General features: G+C 45.2%; 1 protein-coding gene across 1 annotated transcript in view; it reads right to left on the reverse strand.

The window, feature by feature from the left end:
- LOC138650846 (toll-like receptor 13) overlaps nucleotides 1–18,422 on the reverse strand; it is a 50,395-nt gene extending 31,973 nt beyond the window's left edge. The window contains exon 1 of the mRNA XM_069740690.1: nucleotides 18,283–18,422. The gene's annotated coding sequence lies outside the window, so the exon portion shown is untranslated. The remainder of the gene's footprint in view (nucleotides 1–18,282) is intronic.
- Between the last annotated feature and the right edge of the window lie 437 nt (nucleotides 18,423–18,859).

Genomic DNA, 18,859 nt, shown 5'->3' on the forward strand with positions numbered 1-18,859 from the left:
AACTCCCCATCGACCAATACAGGGGCCGGTTGATCAACAGAGGGAACAACGGGCTCCACATATTTCAGCAACAAAGATCTATGGAAGACATTATGAATAGCAAAAGAGGCCGGAAGCGCCAGGTGAAAGGACATCGGATTAATAATCTCAGAAATCCTATAAGGACCAATAAATCGAGGCTTAAACTTAGGGGAAGAAACCTTCATAGGAACATGACGGGAAGATAACCAAACCAGATCACCAACCCGAAGCCGGCAACCAACACACCGACGACAATTAGCAAAACGTTGAGCCTCCTCCTGAGACAGCACCAAATTGTCCACCACATAAGCCCAAATCTGCTGCAACCTGTCGACCACAGAATCCACACCAGGAAGGTCAGAAGGCTCAACCTGCCCAGAAGAAAAACGAGGATGAAAACCAAAATTACAAAAAAAAGGCGAAACCAAAGTAGCCGAACTAGCCCGATTATTAAGGGCAAACTCGGCCAATGGCAAAAACGCCACCCAATCATCCTGATCAGCAGACACAAAGCATCTCAAATAGGTCTCGAAGGTCTGATTAGTTCGCTCAGTCTGGCCATTTGTCTGAGGATGAAATGCAGAAGAAAAAGACAAATCAATGCCCAGCTTGGCACAAAAGGCCCGCCAAAACCTAGAAACAAACTGGGAACCTCTGCCGGACACAATATTCTCCAGAATACCATGCAAATGTACCACATGCTGAAAAAACAACGGAACCAAATCAGAAGAAGAAGGCAATTTAGGCAAAGGCACCAAATGAACCATCTTAGAAAATCGCTCACAGACAACCCAGATAACCGACATTCTTTGGGAAACAGGAAGATCGGAAATAAAATCCATAGAAATATGTGTCCAGGGCCTCTCGGGGACCGGTAATGGCAAAAGCAACCCACTAGCGCGGGAACAGCAAGGCTTAGCCCGCGCACAAATCTCACAGGACTGCACAAAAGAACGCACATCCCGCGACAAAGAAGGCCACCAAAAGGACCTACTAACCAAATCTCTGGTACCAAAAATCCCAGGATGGCCAGCCAACACAGAACAATGAACCTCAGAAATCACTTTACTAGTCCATCTATCAGGAACAAACAGTTTCCCCACAGGACAGCGGTCAGGCTTATCAGCCTGAAATTCCTGAAGACCCCGTCGCAAATCAGGGGAGATGGCAGAAAGAATCACCCCTTCCTTCAAAATGCCGACCGGCTCAAGAACCCCAGGGGAATCAGGAAAAAAACTCCTAGAGAGGGCATCCGCCTTAACATTCTTAGTACCAGGAATGTACGAGACCACAAAATCAAAACGGGAGAAAAACAGGGACCATCGAGCCTGTCTAGGATTCAGCCGTTTGGCAGACTCGAGGTAAATCAGATTCTTATGATCGGTCAGGACCACAATACGGTGCTTGGCCCCCTCAAGCCAATGTCGCCACTCCTCAAATGCCCACTTCATAGCCAACAACTCTCGATTGCCGACATCATAATTGCGTTCCGCAGGCGAAAACTTCAGAGAAAAGAAGGCACACGGTTTCATCAAGGAACCATCAGAATTCCTCTGAGACAAAACGGCCCCTGCCCCAATCTCAGACGCGTCAACCTCAACCTGACATGGAAGGGAAACATCTGGCTGACGCAACAAAGGGGCAGAAGTAAATCAGCGTTTAAGCTCCTGAAAGACAGAAACAGCCGCGGAGGACCAATTCGTCACATCAGCACCTTTCTTGGTCAAATCGGTCAGAGGTTTAACCACACTGGAGAAGTTGGCAATGAAATGACAATAAAAATTAGCAAAGCCCAAGAATTTCTGAAGGCTCTTCACAGATGTGGGCTGAATCCAATCATGAATGGCCTGAACCTTAACCGGATCCATTTCTATAGATGAGGGAGAAAAAATGAAACCCAAAAAAGAAACCTTCTGCACTCCAAAGAGGCACTTTGACCCCTTCACAAATAAAGCATTATTACGGAGGATCTGAAATACCATCCTGACCTGTTTCACATGAGACTCCCAATCATTGGAAAAAATCAAAATATCATCCAAATATACAACCATGAATTTATCAAGATAACTCCGAAAGATATCATGCATGAAGGATTGGAACACAGATGGGGCATTAGAGAGTCCGAATGGCATCACAAGGTATTCAAAATGGCCTTCGGGCGTATTAAATGCAGTTTTCCATTCGTCACCCTGCTTGATACAAATAAGATTATATGCCCCTCGAAGGTCAATCTTAGTAAACCAGCTAGTAGAGTTGAGCGACCTTGACCTTTTTAGAGTCGAGCCGGGTTTCGCGAAACCCGACTATCTCAAAAGTCGGGTCGAGTGAAATCGGCCGATTATGACGTAAAGTCGGGATCGACCGAAACACGAAACCCAATGCAAGTCAATGGGGCAGCATAGTCGGCAGTGAGTGGGGGCCAGGAAAACACCTAGAGTGCCCATTTTAATGTCAAAACCATCCATTCTTCTTAATGAAGCTTGTCAAGCGTAATTTACCTTATAATAATTGGAAAGCATTTGAAATTGGGGGTCATTTGGCTAAAGTTGTGGTGGGTAGGGCTGGTTCAAGTAATTAGTGGGCCCAGGAAATCTGGACCACGTCACGGCAGTGGAGCAGGGAGAGGTAAGTATTTCAACTTTGCAAGTGCTGTGAACCTGAGCAAGCAGGGGGGGCCCACTCGTTGGCATTGGCACTGGCACAGGGCCCCTCAAAGTACAGCGGTGTGTTTGCACGGCGGGGGCGCCTCCCACCGGCAGCAACACTTTTGCGTACCATGAGAGGCCCTGTGCCAGTGACGTCGCCAACTAGTATTCCTCCCCCCACCTGATGAAGGAACCTGCACTTTCATCTGCACCTTCCTGTTTGTCCCCGTGTAAGGTGGTATGGTATGCGGGAAGGGGGACCTGACTTTCAGCAGGGTCACAATCTTGCAGTGTAGCGTGCACGGGAAATGTTGCGTTATGGGTCAATGTACCAGCAGACTCATCTATCACTGGCTGGGCAATGGGCAGGATGAAGCGGAAACACAGATATAGGCCCAAAGAATAAAGTGGGCTAAATGCAGTTCAAAATTGGTAACACAGGACTAATCAGGGGGCATTGCAGTGGAGGACAACTGGAATGAGAGGCTGACACAGAGAGTAGGCCCAAATCAGTAAGGAGTCGAAATGCAGTTCAAAATTGGCAACAGTAGTAAACAGGCGGCACAGCTTTGTTCAGTGGAGGAGAACAGCAAGGAGTGGCAGACACCGATAGTAGGCCCCAACCCAACTAGTAGGCCAAATGCAGTCTAACATTAACAACTACTTAACGAGCGCCTGAAAACGGAATTTCAGGACAGGAAACCAGGAGAACAGCAAGGAGCGGCAGACACCGATAGTAGGCCCCAAACCAACTAGTACGCCAAATGCAGTTGTTCCGTTTAACCACAATTTAATGAGAGCCTGAAGATAGAAGTTCAGGAAAGGCAACCTGGAGAACACCTTGGAGTGGAACACACCATCTCTCTACACCCCATACCCAATTTGTAGGCCTAATGCAGCGTAGTTTCCAACAACTACTAAACGAGAGCATGATGATCGAAGCATTGGCGAGGAAACCTGGGGAACACCTTGGAGTGGAACACACCATCTCTCTACAGTGGAACACACCATCTCTCTACACCCCATACCCAATTTGTAGGCCTAATGCAGCGTAGTTTCCAACAACTACTAAACGAGAGCCGGAAGATCGAAGCAATGGAGAGGAAACCTGGAGAACACCTTGGAGTGTAACACACCATCTCTCTACACCCCATACCCAATTTGTAGGCCTAATGCAGCATAGTTTCCAACAACTACTAAACGAGAGCCGGAAGATCGAAGCTCAGGAAAGGCAACCTGGAGAACATCTTGGAGTGGAACACACCAACTCTCTACACCCCATACCCAATTTGTAGGCCCAATGCAGCGTAGTTTCCAACAACTACTAAACGAGAGCCGGAAGATCGAAGCAATGGAGAGGAAACCTGGGGAACACCTTGGAGTGGAACACACCATCTCTCTACAGTGGAACACACCATCTCTCTACACCCCATACCCAATTTGTAGGCCTAATGCAGCGTAGTTTCCAACAACTACTAAACGAGAGCCGGAAGATCGAAGCTCAGGAAAGGCAACCTGGGGAACACCTTGGAGTGGAACACACCATCTCTCTACACCCCATACCCAATTTGTAGGCCCAATGCAGCATAGTTTCCAACAACTACTAAACGAGAGCCGGAAGATCGAAGCTCAGGAAAGGCAACCTGGGGAACACCTTGGAGTGTAACAAACCCTCTCTCTACACCACGGAAGGGCTGATTCTTAGGAAGGAAGGCTGTCGGAAAGAAGCAGGGCGCGTCCGAGGGTGATTATATTCTTATTAGGTATATACTCACCCTCGGACGCACCCTGCTTCTTTATTTGTAATGAATGTTTAGTTGCAATGTGGTTTTGACTTACTCTATTTTTTTGGTAAATAATGATTTTATTATTTTCATTGTTTTGCATCTTCTTGGCAATAATATAAAGAAGACGCGACAGGACAACACTCGGTGGATGCCATATCTGTGTTTAAAATTGAAAAAACCTTTCAGTTAACTACTTGCAGGAGAAAGTTATTGTAGCTGGTGGCCATTTTTAGTACTGTACCAGATTTTTGTTGTATGTGTTTGTTTTTAATGTTAAAATGTCTGCATTTGATATCTCTCCAGTATTTTCTTTTTTATAAGCAAAATACTTATTTTTATATTTTCTGATGTTGGTTCCAGGGGTACACGGGCAGCAGTGGTGTGGTCAGTGGAGGCCTAGTGGAAGGAGTGACCGCAGACAGGCATCGAAGGCCTAAAATAATAACACATGGCTGTAGGCAATTTTAAATTGGTTACAGGGGTACACGGGCAGCAGTGGTGTGGTCAGTGGAGGCCTAGTGGAAGGAGTGACCGCAGACAGGCATCGAAGGCCCAAAGTAAAAAAATTGGGCTGGCTGTAGGCAATTTTAAATTGGTTCCAGGGGTACACGGGCAGCAGTGGTGTGGTCAGTGGAGGCCTAGTGGAAGGAGTGACCGCAGACAGGCATCGAAGGCCTAAAATAATAACACATGGCTGTAGGCAATTTTAAATTGGTTCCAGGGGTACACGGGCAGCAGTGGTGTGGTCAGTGGAAGCCTAGTGGAAGGAGTGACCGCAGACAGGCATCGAAGGCCTAAAATAATAACACATGGCTGTAGGCAATTTTAAATTGGTTCCAGGGGTACACGGGCAGCAGTGGTGTGGTCAGTGGAGGCCTAGTGGAAGGAGTGACCGCAGACAGGCATCGAAGGCCTAAAATAATAACATATGGCTGTAGGCAATTTTAAATTGGTTCCAGGGGTACACGGGCAGCAGTGGTGTGGTCAGTGGAGGCCTAGTGGAAGGAGTGACCGCAGACAGGCATCGAAGGCCTAAAATAATAACACATGGCTGTAGGCAATTTTAAATTGGTTCCAGGGGTACACGGGCAGCAGTGGTGTGGTCAGTGGAGGCCTAGTGGAAGGAGTCACCGCAGACAGGCATCGAAGGCCTAAAATAATAACACATGGCTGTAGGCAATTTTAAATTGGTTCCAGGGGTACACGGGCAGCAGTGGTGTGGTCAGTGGAGGCCTAGTGGAAGGAGTGACCACAGACAGGCATCGAAGGCCTAACATAACAAAAATGTCAATACAATGGTATTGTCAGTGGCAGGCATTGAAGGATGTCAGCGCATAGACTAAACATTGGTGGAGCTGTGAGATAATTTTGCAAGTGGTAGAGCACTGTTTGAGCTGGGGTGGGGGGAAACTGTCTTGTGGCCGGCGGTACAGGCCCAGGGCCCCTCATATTACAACGGTGTGTCTGACGTTGGGTGCGCACCACCACCGCCAGAGACACTTTATTGTACTAGGAGGGACCCAGTGGCAGTGCCGTCGACCAAAAGCGGGCTCACCCACCTCTTCAGACAAACTGCACTCTCACGGGTGCTGTCGCCAAGTGTCGATACCACGGCCCCGTGTGGGGAGTTTGGCCATTTAGTGAGGTGTAAACATGTCGTATGCTGGACAATCAGGTGCAGAAAATTACGAGATTGGAAAAGGCATTCAGAATAGTCCACAGGCAAGACCTTTTCATAGGAAAGCTAGGGGTCAGCCGGGCAAGGTGGGGCAAAAGATTTCGAAATCCAGTTGTGGTTCATTTTAATGAAGGTTAGATCATCTACATTTTGGGTAGCCAGACGAGTCCTTTTTTCTGTTAGTATTGAACCTGCAGCACTGAATACTCTTTCTGATAGGACACTAGCTGCCGGGCAAGCAAGCTCCTGCAATGCATATTCTGCCAATTCTGGCCAGGTGTCTAATTTTGATGCCCAGTAATCAAATGGGAATGACGGTTGAGGGAGAACATCGATAAGGGATGAAAAATAGTTTGTAACCATACTGGACAAATGTTGTCTCCTGTCACTTTGAATTGATGCTGCAGTACCTGTCCTGTCTGCGGTCATAGCAAAATCACTCCACAACCTGCTCAGAAAACCCCTCTGGCCAACGCCACTTCTGATTTCTGCCCCTCTAACTCCTCTGGTCTGCTGGCCCCTGCAGCTCGTGTGAGAACGATCACGGGCGCTGTGTGCAGGGAATGCCAGAAGCAAACGGTCAACAAGAGTTGATTGTTTGGTTGCTAATATTAGTTCCAAGTTCTCATGTGGCATTATATTTTGCAATTTGCCTTTATAGCGAGGATCAAGGAGGCAGGCCAACCAGTAATCGTCATCATTCATCATTTTAGTTATGCGTGTGTCCCTTTTGAGGATACGTAAGGCATAATCCGCCATGTGGGCCAAAGTTCCAGTTCTCAAATCTGCGGTTGTGCTTGGTTGAGGGGCAGTTTCAGGCAAATCCACGTCACTTGTGTCCCTCAAAAAACCAGAACCCGGCCTTGCCGCGCCACCAATTTCCAGTGGCCCCGGAAAAGCTTCCTCATTAAAAATATAATCATCCCCATCATCCTCCTCGTCCTCTTCCTCCTCTTCGCCCGCTACCTCGTCCTGTACACTGCCCTGGCCAGACAATGGCTGACTGTCATCAAGGCTTTCCTCTTCCTCAGCTGCAGACGCCTGATCCTTTATGTGCGTCAAACTTTGCATCAGCAGACGCATTAGGGGGATGCTCATGCTTATTATGGCGTTGTCTGCACTAACCAGCCGTGTGCATTCCTCAAAACACTGAAGGACTTGACACATGTCTTGAATCTTCGACCACTGCACACCTGACAACTCCATGTCTGCCATCCTACTGCCTGCCCGTGTATGTGTATCCTCCCACAAAAACATAACAGCCCGCCTCTGTTCACACAGTCTCTGAAGCATGTGCAGTGTTGAGTTCCACCTTGTTGCAACGTCTATGATTAGGCGATGCTGGGGAAGGTTCAAAGAACGCTGATAGGTCTGCATACGGCTGGAGTGTACGGGCGAACGGCGGATATGTGAGCAAAGTCCACGCACTTTGAGGAGCAGGTCGGATAACCCCGGATAACTTTTCAGGAAGCACTGCACCACCAGGTTTAAGGTGTGAGCCAGGCAAGGAATGTGTTTCAGTTGGGAAAGGGAGATGGCAGCCATGAAATTCCTTCCGTTATCACTCACTACCTTGCCTGCCTCAAGATCTACAGTGCCCAGCCACGACTGCGTTTCTTTCTGCAAGAACTCGGACAGAACTTCCGCGGTGTGTCTGTTGTCGCCCAAACACTTCATAGCCAATACAGCCTGCTGACGTTTGCCAGTAGCTGCCCCATAATGGGAGACCTGGTGTGCAACAGTGGCAGCTGCGGATGGAGTGGTTGTGCGACTGCGGTCTGTGGACGAGCTCTCGCTTCTGCAGGAGGACGAAGAGGAGGAGGAGGGGGTGCGAACGGCTACAGCCAATTGTTTCCTAGACCGTGGGCTAGGCAGAACTGTCCCAAACTTGCTGTCCCCTGTGGACCCTGCATCCACCACATTTACCCAGTGTGCCGTGATGGACACGTAACGTCCCTGGCCATGCCTACTGGTCCATGCATCTGTTGTCAGGTGCACCTTTGTGCTCACAGATTGCCTGAGTGCATGGACGATGCGCTCTTTAACATGCTGGTGGAGGGCTGGGATGGCTTTTCTGGAAAAAAAGTGTCGACTGGGTAGCTCGTAGCGTGGTACAGCGTAGTCCATCAGGGCTTTGAAAGCTTCGCTTTCAACTAACCGGTAGGGCATCATCTCTAACGAGATTAGTCTAGCTATGTGGGCGTTCAAACCCTGTGTACGCGGATGCGAGGCTAAGTACTTCCTTTTTCTAACCATAGTCTCATGTAGGGTGAGCTGGACTGGAGAGCTGGAGATCGTGGAACTAGCGGGGGTGCCGGTGGACATGGCAGACTGAGAGACGGTGGGAGATGGTATTGTTGCCACCGGTGCCCTAGATGCAGTGTTTCCTACTACGAAACTGGTGATTCCCTGACCCTGACGGCTTTGGCCTGGCAAAGAAACCTGCACAGATACTGCAGGTGGTGCGGAAAATGGTGGCCCTACACTGCCGGAAGGGATGTTGCGTTGCTGACTAGCTTCATTGGCCGAGGGTGCTACAACCTTAAGGGACGTTTGGTAGTTAGTCCAGGCTTGCAAATGCATGGTGGTTAAATGTCTATGCATGCAACTTGTATTGAGACTTTTCAGATTCTGTCCTCTGCTTAAGGTAGTTGAACATTTTTGACAGATGACTTTGCGCTGATCAATTGGATGTTGTTTAAAAAAATGCCAGACTGCACTCTTTCTAGCATCGGATACCTTTTCAGGCATTGCAGACTGAGCTTTAACCGGATGGCCACGCTGTCCTCCAACAGGTTTTAGCTTTGCCATGCGTTTTGGGCAAGATACGGGCCCGGCAGATGGAACCTGTTGCGATGTTGATGCCTGCTGCGGCCCCTCCTCCTCCGCTTCAGAACTGCTGCCGCCTGCACCCTGTTCCCCCAATGGCTGCCAATCGGGGTCAAGAACTGGGTCATCTATTACCTCTTCTTGTAGCTCGTGTGCAACTTCGTCTGTGTCACCGTGTCGGTCGGTGGTATAGCGTTCGTGATGGGGCAACATAGTCTCATCAGGGTCTGATTCTTGATCAGCACCCTGCGAGGGCAATGTTGTGGTCTGAGTCAAAGGACCAGCATAGTAGTCTGGCTGTGGCTATGCATCAGTGCACCTCATGTCAGATTCAACTTGTAATGGGCATGGACTGTTAACTGCTTCACTTTCTAAGCCAGGGACGGTATGTGTAAAGAGCTCCATGGAGTAACCCGTTGTGTCGCCTGCTGCATTCTTCTCTGTTGTTGTTTTTGCTGAAGAGGACAAGGAAGCGACTTGTCCCTGACCGTGAACATCCACTAACGACGCGCTGCTTTGACATTTACCAGTTTCACGAGAGGAGGCAAAAGAGCTAAAGGCTGAGTCAGCAAGATAAGCCAAAACTTGCTCTTGCTGCTCCGGCTTTAAAAGCGGTTTTCCTACTCCCAGAAAAGGGAGCGTTCGAGGCCTTGTGTAGCCAGACGACGAACTTGGCTCCACAGCTCCAGACTTAGGTGCAATATTTTTTTTCCCACGACCAGCTGATGCTCCACCACTACCACTACCCTCATTACCAGCTGACAATGAACGCCCCCGGCCACGACCTCTTCCACCATACTTCCTCATTGTTTTAAAAACGTAAACAAACTAACGGTATTTGTTGCTGTCACACAAATTACACGGTGAGCTATAACTTCAGTATGATTTAGCTACCCCTTTACAGGTGAGTGAGACCACAATGAAAATCAGGCACAATGTTACACACTCTGTTGTTGGTGGCAACAAATGAGAGAGATGCCACACACGCAGGACTGTCACTGAAGCACAAATGTAAATATTAATCTCCCACTGATTTGATTTTTTTTTTTTTTTTCAGGGAGACTTTAGAAAAAAAAAATAGAATAAAATGATTTTTTCAGGAAGAATTTAGAAACCAAAGAAAATAAAATGATTTTTTCAGGGAGAATTTAGAAAACAAATAAAACAAAAAAAGGCTTTCTATGGCCCACTGAGTGAGAGATGACGCACACAGGAGTCAGGAGTGGCACACAAGCCCAGAGGCCAATATTTATCTCCCACTGATTGATGTAGTGATTTTTTCAGGTAGATTTTGGAACCCAAATCAAGCTAAAAAAAATAATAGGCTTTCTATGGCCCACAATTGGAGAGAGAGAGAGAGATGGCACACCCAGGAGTCAAGACTGGCACACAAGCAGAAAGGGCAATATTAATCTCCCACTGATTTGTTTTTTTTTTTTTTTTTTCAGGGAGACTTTAGGAAAAAAAAAATAGAATAAAATGATTTTTTCAGGAAGAATTTAGAAACCAAATAAAATAAAATGATTTTTTCAGGGAGAATTTAGAAAACAAATACAACAAAAAAAGGCTTTCTATGGCCCACTGAGTGAGAGATGACGCACACAGGAGTCAGGAGTGGCACACAAGCCCAGAGGCCAATATTTATCTCCCACTGATTGATGTAGTGATTTTTTCAGGTAGATTTTGGAACCCAAATCAAGCTAAAAAAATAATAGGCTTTCTATGGCCCACAATTGGAAAGAGAGAGAGAGATGGCACACCCAGGAGTCAAGACTGGCACACAAGCAGAAAGGGCAATATTAATCTCCCACTGATTTGTTTTTTTTTTTTTTTTTTTCAGGGAGACTTTAGGAAAAAAAAAATAGAATAAAATGATTTTTTCAGGAAGAATTTAGAAACCAAATAAAATAAAATGATTTTTTCAGGGAGAATTTAGAAAACAAATAAAACAAAAAAAGGCTTTCTATGGCCCACTGAGTGAGAGATGACGCACACAGGAGTCAGGAGTGGCACACAAGCCCAGAGGCCAATATTTATCTCCCACTTTTTTTTTTTTGTTCCAGGGAAAATTTATAAACCCAATAAAAAAAATAATAAATAGGCTTTCTATGGCCCACTATCTGAGAGACAGAGAGAGATGGCACGCTTAGGACTGGCACACAAGCCCAAAGGCCAATATTAATCTCCCTTTTTTTTTTAAGGGAGAATTTATAAAACCAAAAAAAAATAAATAAATAGGCTTTCTATGGCCCACTATTTGTGAGAGAGATGGCACGCTCAGGACTGGCACACAAGCCCAGAGGCCAATATTAATCTCCCACTTTTTTTTTTTTTTCCAGGGAAAATTTATAAACCCAATAAAAAAAAATAAAAATAAATAGGCTTTCTATGGCCCACTATCTGAGAGAGAGAGAGATGGCACGCTTAGGACTGGCACACAAGCCCAAAGGCCAATATTAATCTCCCACTGATTGATTTATTGATTTTTTCAGGTAGAATTTAGAACCCAAATAAAGCAAAAAAAAAAAAAAAAAGGCCTTTCTATGGCCCACTGAGTGAGTGATGATGCACACAGGAGTCAGGAGTGGCACACAAGCCCTGAGGCCAATATTTTTCTCCCACTGATTGATGTAGTGATTTTTTCAGGTAGATTTTAGAACCAAAATCAAGCAAAAAAATAAATAGGCTTTCTATGGCCCACTGAGTGAGTGATGATGCACACAGGAGTCAAGAGTGGCACACAAGCCCTGAGGCCAATATTTTTCTCCCACTGATTGATGTAGTGATTTTTTCAGGTAGATTTTATAACCCAAATCAAGCAAAAAAATAAATAGGCTTTCTATGGCCCACTGAGTGAGAGATGACACAGACAGGGATGGCACTCTAGCAGAAATGTCAATCTTAATCTCCCACAAAAAAAAAAAAAAAACAGGGAGTGTCCTTCAATTTCTATCTCCCTGCAGTAATCTCAGCCAGGTATGGCAGGCAGCAATAAGGAGTGGACTGATGCACAAATTAAATAAAAAGTGTGGACAAACCAAAAAGATAGCTGTGCAGAAAGGAAGGAACAAGAGGATTTGTGCTTTGAAAAAAGCAGTTGGTTTGCACAGCGGCGTACACACAGCAATGCAGCTATCACGGAGCCTTCTAGGGCAGCCCAATGAGCTACAGCTCTGAGGGGAAAAAAAAAAAAAAAATGTAGCTTCCACTGTCCCTGCACACCGAAGGTGGTGTTGGGCAGTGGAAATCGCTACAGCACAAGCGGTTTGGTGGTTAATGGACCCTGCCTAACGCTATCCCTGCTTCTGACGAAGCGGCAGCAACCTCTCCCTAAGCTCAGATCAGCAGCAGTAACATGGCGGTCGGCGGGAACTCCCCTTTATAGCCCCTGTGACGCCGCAGACAGCAAGCCAATCACTGCAATGCCCTTCTCTAAGATGGTGGGGACCAGGACCTATGTCATCACGCTGCCCACACTCTGCGTTTACCTTCATTGGCTGAGAAATGGCGCTTTTCGCGTCATTGAAACGCGACTTTGGCGCGAAAGTCGCGTACCGCATGGCCGACCCCGCACAGGGGTCGGATCGGGTTTCATGAAACCCGACTTTGCCAAAATTCGGCGACTTTTGAAAATGAACGACCCGTTTCGCTCAACCCTACTAGCTTGCACCCTTAATCCTAGCAAACAAATCAGTAAGCAAAGGCAAGGGGTATTGAAATTTGACTGTGATCTTATTCAAGAGGTGATAATCAATACAGGGTCTCAAGGAGCCATCCTTCTTGGCAACAAAAAAGAACCCCGCTCCCAACGGTGAAGAAGATGGCCGAATATGCCCTTTCTCCAAAGACTCCTTAATATAGCTCCGCATGGCGGTATGTTCAGGCACAGACAGGTTGAAAAGTCGGCCCTTAGGGAACTTACAACCTGGAATCAAGTCAATAGCACAATCACAGTCCCTATGCGGTGGAAGGGAACTGGATTTGGGCTCATCGAATACATCCTGGAAGTCAGACAAAAACTCAGGAACTTCAGAAGAGGGGGAAGAGGAAATTGACATCAAAGGAACCTGATCATGAACCCCCTGACAACCCCAACTAGTCACAGACATGAATTTCCAATCTAACACCGGATTATGTAGCTGCAACCATGGAAAACCGAGCACAATATCATCATGCAAATTATGCAACACCAGAAAACGACAATCTTCCTGATGGGTTGGCGCCATGCGCATGGTCAGCTGTGTCCAAAACTGAGGTTTATTTTTAGCCAACGGTGTAGCATCAATGCCCCTCAAAGGAATAGGGTTCTGCAAAGGCTGCAAGGGAAAACCACAACGTCTGGCAAATTCTAAGTCCATTAAGTTCAGAGCGGCGCCTGAATCCACAAATGCCATGACAGAAAATGATGATAATGAGCAGATCAAGGTCACAGATAACAGAAATTTAGGTTGTATAGTACTGATGGCAACAGAACTAGCGATTCTCTTTGTACGCTTAGGGCAATCAGAAATAACATGAGCAGAATCGCCGCAGTAAAAACACAACCTATTCTGATGCCTGAATGTTTGACGTTGAGGTCTAGACAAAATCCTATCACACTGCATAGGCTCAGGGCTCCGTTCAGAGGACAACGCCACAGTGTGCAGAACTCTGCGCTCGCGCAAGCGCCGATCAATCTGAATGGCCAGAGACATAGAATCACTCAGACCAGCAGGCGTGGGGAACCCCACCATAACATCTTTAATGGATTCAGAAAGACCCTTTCTGAAAATTGCCGCCAAGGCATCCTCATTCCATTTAGTCAGTACAGACCATTTTCTAAATTTCTGGCAATACGATTCTGCCGCTTCTTGACCTTGACACAGGGCTAACAAGATTTTCTCAGCCTGATCCACAGAATTAGGCTCATCATACAACAACCCCAATGCCTGAAAGAACGAATCAACATTAAGCAAAGCAGGATTGCCAGTTTTCTGGGAAAATGCCCAATACTGTGGGTCACCACGCAGCAAAGATATGATGATTTTAACCTGCTGAATAGGATCACCAGAAGACCGGGGTCTTAATGCAAAAAACAGTTTACAGTTATTTTTGAAACTCAAAAATTTGGATCTGTCACCAAAGAATAAATCAGGAGTGGGAATCTTAGGTTCTAAGGCAGGAGTCTGAACAATATAATCTGAAATACCCTGTACCCTAGCAGCAAGCTGATCCACCCGAGAAACTAACTCCTGAACATTCATGCTAATACTAGATTCTGTAGCCACCCAGAGATAAAGAGGGAGGATAATACCAAACAGGCTAAGGAGAAAAAAATGGCTCAAAAGCTTCCCTCCCTTCTTCTGAGATGCAATTAACTCATTGTTGGCCAGTTGTACTGTTATGAACTGGTGGCCTAGGAGCAGCATGAGACGGACTCTAGAGAAGGTGGTCCCTGTACTGACCGCAAACCCTGAACCTAGCAGTGCAACTAGAAGTAGCTGTGGGGGGTACCTAACACTCCCTAGACCCCTCGGCACAGCCTAAGATCTAACTTCCCCTAAAGACAGAAACAGGAAACCTATCTTGCCTCAGAGAAAATCCCCAAAGGATAGATAGCCCCCCACAAATATTGACTGTGAGAGGAGAGGGAAATAACATACGCAGATATGAAATCAGATTTTAGCATAGGAGGCCATACTAGCTAAAAAGAAAGAATAGAACAGAGTACTATGCGGTCAGTATAAAAACACTAGAAAATATCCACCACAGAAAATACGAATCACCACATCTGACTAAAGACATGGGGGGTATATCTGCATCTCCAGAGACACAGCTTGGCTGCAAAAAATCCTTCACAGACAAAGCTGGACAAGACAAAAACATGAATATGCACAGAACTATAAGGTCCACAGCAGGTGGACAGCAAAAACAAAGCCAGGACTTATCTTTGTAGAAAAGCACAGCAAACTGGAGAGACCAGCAGGGAAGTGAATCCTTCAAAAACAATGGACAACTGGCAGGGACTAAAGAGTCATGCAAAGCTATATAGCCCAGTCAGTTTTGCAATTAGTAGATACACCTGTCCACTCCTGCAGTCCAGGCACAACTGCATTACCCTCTACAACCATTTGCACAACAGCATGTGAATTTGATTGTCAATCAGTGTTGCTTCCTAAGTGAACAGTTTGATTTCACAGAAGTTTGATTTACTTAGAGTTATATTCTGTTGTTTAAGTGTTCCCTTTATTTTTTTGAGCAGTGCATATACAAGAGTGGGGCACATATAAACCAGGATGGGGCTCATTACATCAGGATGGGGGACATATAAACAAGGATGGGACACATTATATCAGGATGGGGCACATTATACCAGGAAGGGAACCAGAATGGAGGATATTATACCAAGAAGGAGGCCAGGTTTGAAAATATTATCCCAGGAAGGGGCCCAGTATGGAGGACACTCTTACTGGAAAATATACAAACAAAGGTTGCACTCTATCATGCTAAAGCATGTCAATGTGGAATATCTGAAATTTGAATAGCAATACCGGTTTGGAGTATTAGGAAAAAATATGAGATGCTTAGCATAAAGTTTTGCCAAATATTATGTGCCCATCAACCATCGTCAAGGTGGTCTCAATCGGATGGGTCCCTGACCTGTGTGAATACCTCTCTAAGGCTGATGTCTTGGTGAATGTGGACTTCCTTGTCAGCAATGCCTGCATTTATGGGTAAGTAGGGACCTGCTGTAATTAAAATCACCACCTGGTGGAGGGCGGAGTGCTCGGTCAGTAGGCTAACATACAAAAGACAAAAAACTGACTGGCACATCTACACTAGTGTGAATAGGTGCATACCCCTGTATGTTATTTTTGGCAGGCGATCGAGTATGGTAGGTATGGTGAAATTAAGAATATTAAAATACTTTATTCTGGCTTTGTCTTTTTTTAACTCTTTCACTACTATAGGATTAATAATGGATAGATATCTTATTGATGCCTCTCCATTATTAACCGGGCTTAATGTCACCTTACAATACAAAGGTGACATTAAATCAAAATTACCCCATATCCCACCTCTACAGGGGAGTGGGAAGAGAGGAACTTAGTGCCGGAATTGGAGCATCTTACAGATGCACCATTTCTGGGGTGGCTGGGGACTGGTATTTGTAGCCGGGGGGGGGGAGGGCAATAACCATGGCCCCTCTCTAGGCTATGAATATCAGCCCGCAGCTGTCTGCGTAGCCTTTCTGGCTATAAAATATAGGGGGACCCCATGTCATTTTTTGGGGGGAGGTCCACCTTTTTTAATAACCAGTAAAGACTACGCAGACAGCTGCGGGCTGTTATTCATAGCCTAGGAAGGTGCGATGGGTATTACCCCATTCTTGGGCTACAAATATATGCCTCCGGCTGTCGGCTTTCCCCCTCTGGCGCAGAAAATTGTGCGGGAGCCCACACAATTTTTTCCCTTTTCAAAAATTAAATATATTGTTCATTAATAAACATCAGCCTTGCTATTATATATCTATAGAGATAGATATGGATATATCTATCTATAGATAGATCTATAGATAGATAATCAATAGATAATCATATACCTATCTATCTATAGATATATTTAAAATAGATAGATATATCTTTAGATACTTAGATATATCTATCCATATATCTATCTAACTATCCATATATCTATCTACATTTATCCATAAATCGATCAATTAGATCTAATTTCTACTGTTACAGGTAGATGCAAAAAACAGTCTGTATCATCTGTATATGGTACAGGCTCAGCTACAGGCACCTGACAATGGAAGTACCAGTACATTTAATATCGGCAAGAGATTAAAGGACAGTTGTCTATCCTACAATATGTAACAAAACAAGGTAGTAAATGATGAAATTGAAAAAATGCAGTTTTAAGACAATTTCACAATTGACAGTTTTTTAATGCAGTTTTTTACGTGAATGTCAAGAACAGATTGTGTTTGGACCAGAAGGCTATGTAAAAAATCGACTTCTCTGTTTCAATCTAACCTTATCTGGGTTTTTCCTTCACCGCACACTTTGATTACTTCCTAATCAAGCATGTCTTCAAAGTTGGAGCTGTAGGACACCCTTGATATGAGTGTGATATGTGAAGGGTTTTCATAACACATTCATTACCGGAGATCACATATCCAACCGGTACAATCTTTTCTAGCTCAATGGGGATCCCAGCGAACATCAAGAATTACTGTTTTACGTAGGACATACAAGGTTATAATGGAAACTAGCTACTGAACCCATTCTACGTCCAGATAGCGAGCATTTTTATTGGTACACATTGTCTTCAATAAAATGGCGCTGGAGATCACAGTTTGCACACAAAGTAAATTATTGAAGTAATGTACTAAAAAATCAACACAGTACTGTGCACGTGCCAGTCATAGGGATAATGGCAGCAGCCGGCACATGCGCACTGCTATGTTGATGTTGTAGTACATTACTTCAATAAAATGGTGGCGGAGTCAGTGCTTGTGCACACCGCGATATAAGGGGCCATGTTGTTGAAGACACTTTGTGTGCGAATTCACATACACAGTGCATTCAATAAAATGGTGCCATAGAGTGGTAAGCGCACGCGCTGACTCTGTCACCATACTGCGCAGGCGCATCCCATCCAAGGACGCGCTATCTGATGACATCTTATTGAAGAAATTGTGTCTGCAAATTCACATAGACAGAGTGTTCAATAAAATAGCACTGTAGTGCGGTATGCGCACATGCTGACTCCAGCGCCACACTGCGCAGGCGCCGCCAATCCCGGCTTCAGACAGAAGGACACATAAAGCATTATATATAAGAAATTGGGTTTCTTGGAATAGAATATTGATGGTCTGATATTAGGGTGACACTTTGATGATGAGGGTTTGACCTCCCAGACTCCCATCAATCATCATTATGAAGCAGCCAAAAGAAAAACAGAAACATCAGTTCACCGGGTATGAAAATATCCCAAAGTAGAATGCGGTGCACGGCAGCCTCAGGCCGGTTCCTGAGCGTATGAAGCACGAAAAAAGAAAAAAAAATGCCAGCAACAGCAAAAATAAGTAAATTAAACATCACATTTATTATAGTACATAAAAATCTAAAGGACAGAATAAAAATACAATATAAAAGACGAGACATCAGGTCTACGCGTTTCGAGATGACTATATCTTAGTCTTGACATGAAATATCCCCTTGGATTTTTATGTACTATAATAAATGTGATGTTTTAATTTACTTATTTTTGCTGTTGCTGGCATTTCTCCTTTTTCATGCTATGACGCAGCCCCACAGCTCACATATAGACTTACCACATAGAGCAGATCCTTCTTTTATCCACCGCTCGCTCCTTTTCAGTATTTGGCGAGTAATGTATAAATGGATGTGCTATCTAAGGTACTAAACGTCCTGTGGAAATGGCATTCGTGAGAGTTGCCACCCGAGTTAGTTCTCCTTTCAGGATTACGTAGGAGGTTTGATCTGTGTAAATCCTGTATATCATCATCTACTTCCTAAAAACAGAATTAACAATCACAATGTCGCAACAAATGTAAGCAAAATAAGACAACAAAAGTTGATGCCACTCCTCTTCTGCATTTATTTGATGATTTATTACAAATTTATTGTTAACCTATTCTTACTCACAGTGTCATTACTAGTAAGCTCCTATGGATTGCCTGAAAGTGGCAGAAAACTTTGCATGTGTCACTGTATATGACAATTTTGTTGTACGGTTTGATGCGTATTTTAACCATTGCATGGCACAAGATCCACTGCATGGATGCAGATTCCTGTGCATGTTTTCTGCTGCTAGTGGATTAGGTTTTGTAAAACTATACAGTCAGTACAGGGAAGGAAGCCGCAGGCAGGCAGGCTACGTTCAGTTTC

This window comes from Ranitomeya imitator, chromosome 10 (genome assembly GCF_032444005.1).
Source record: "Ranitomeya imitator isolate aRanImi1 chromosome 10, aRanImi1.pri, whole genome shotgun sequence".
NCBI classification, from domain to species: domain Eukaryota; kingdom Metazoa; phylum Chordata; class Amphibia; order Anura; family Dendrobatidae; genus Ranitomeya; species Ranitomeya imitator.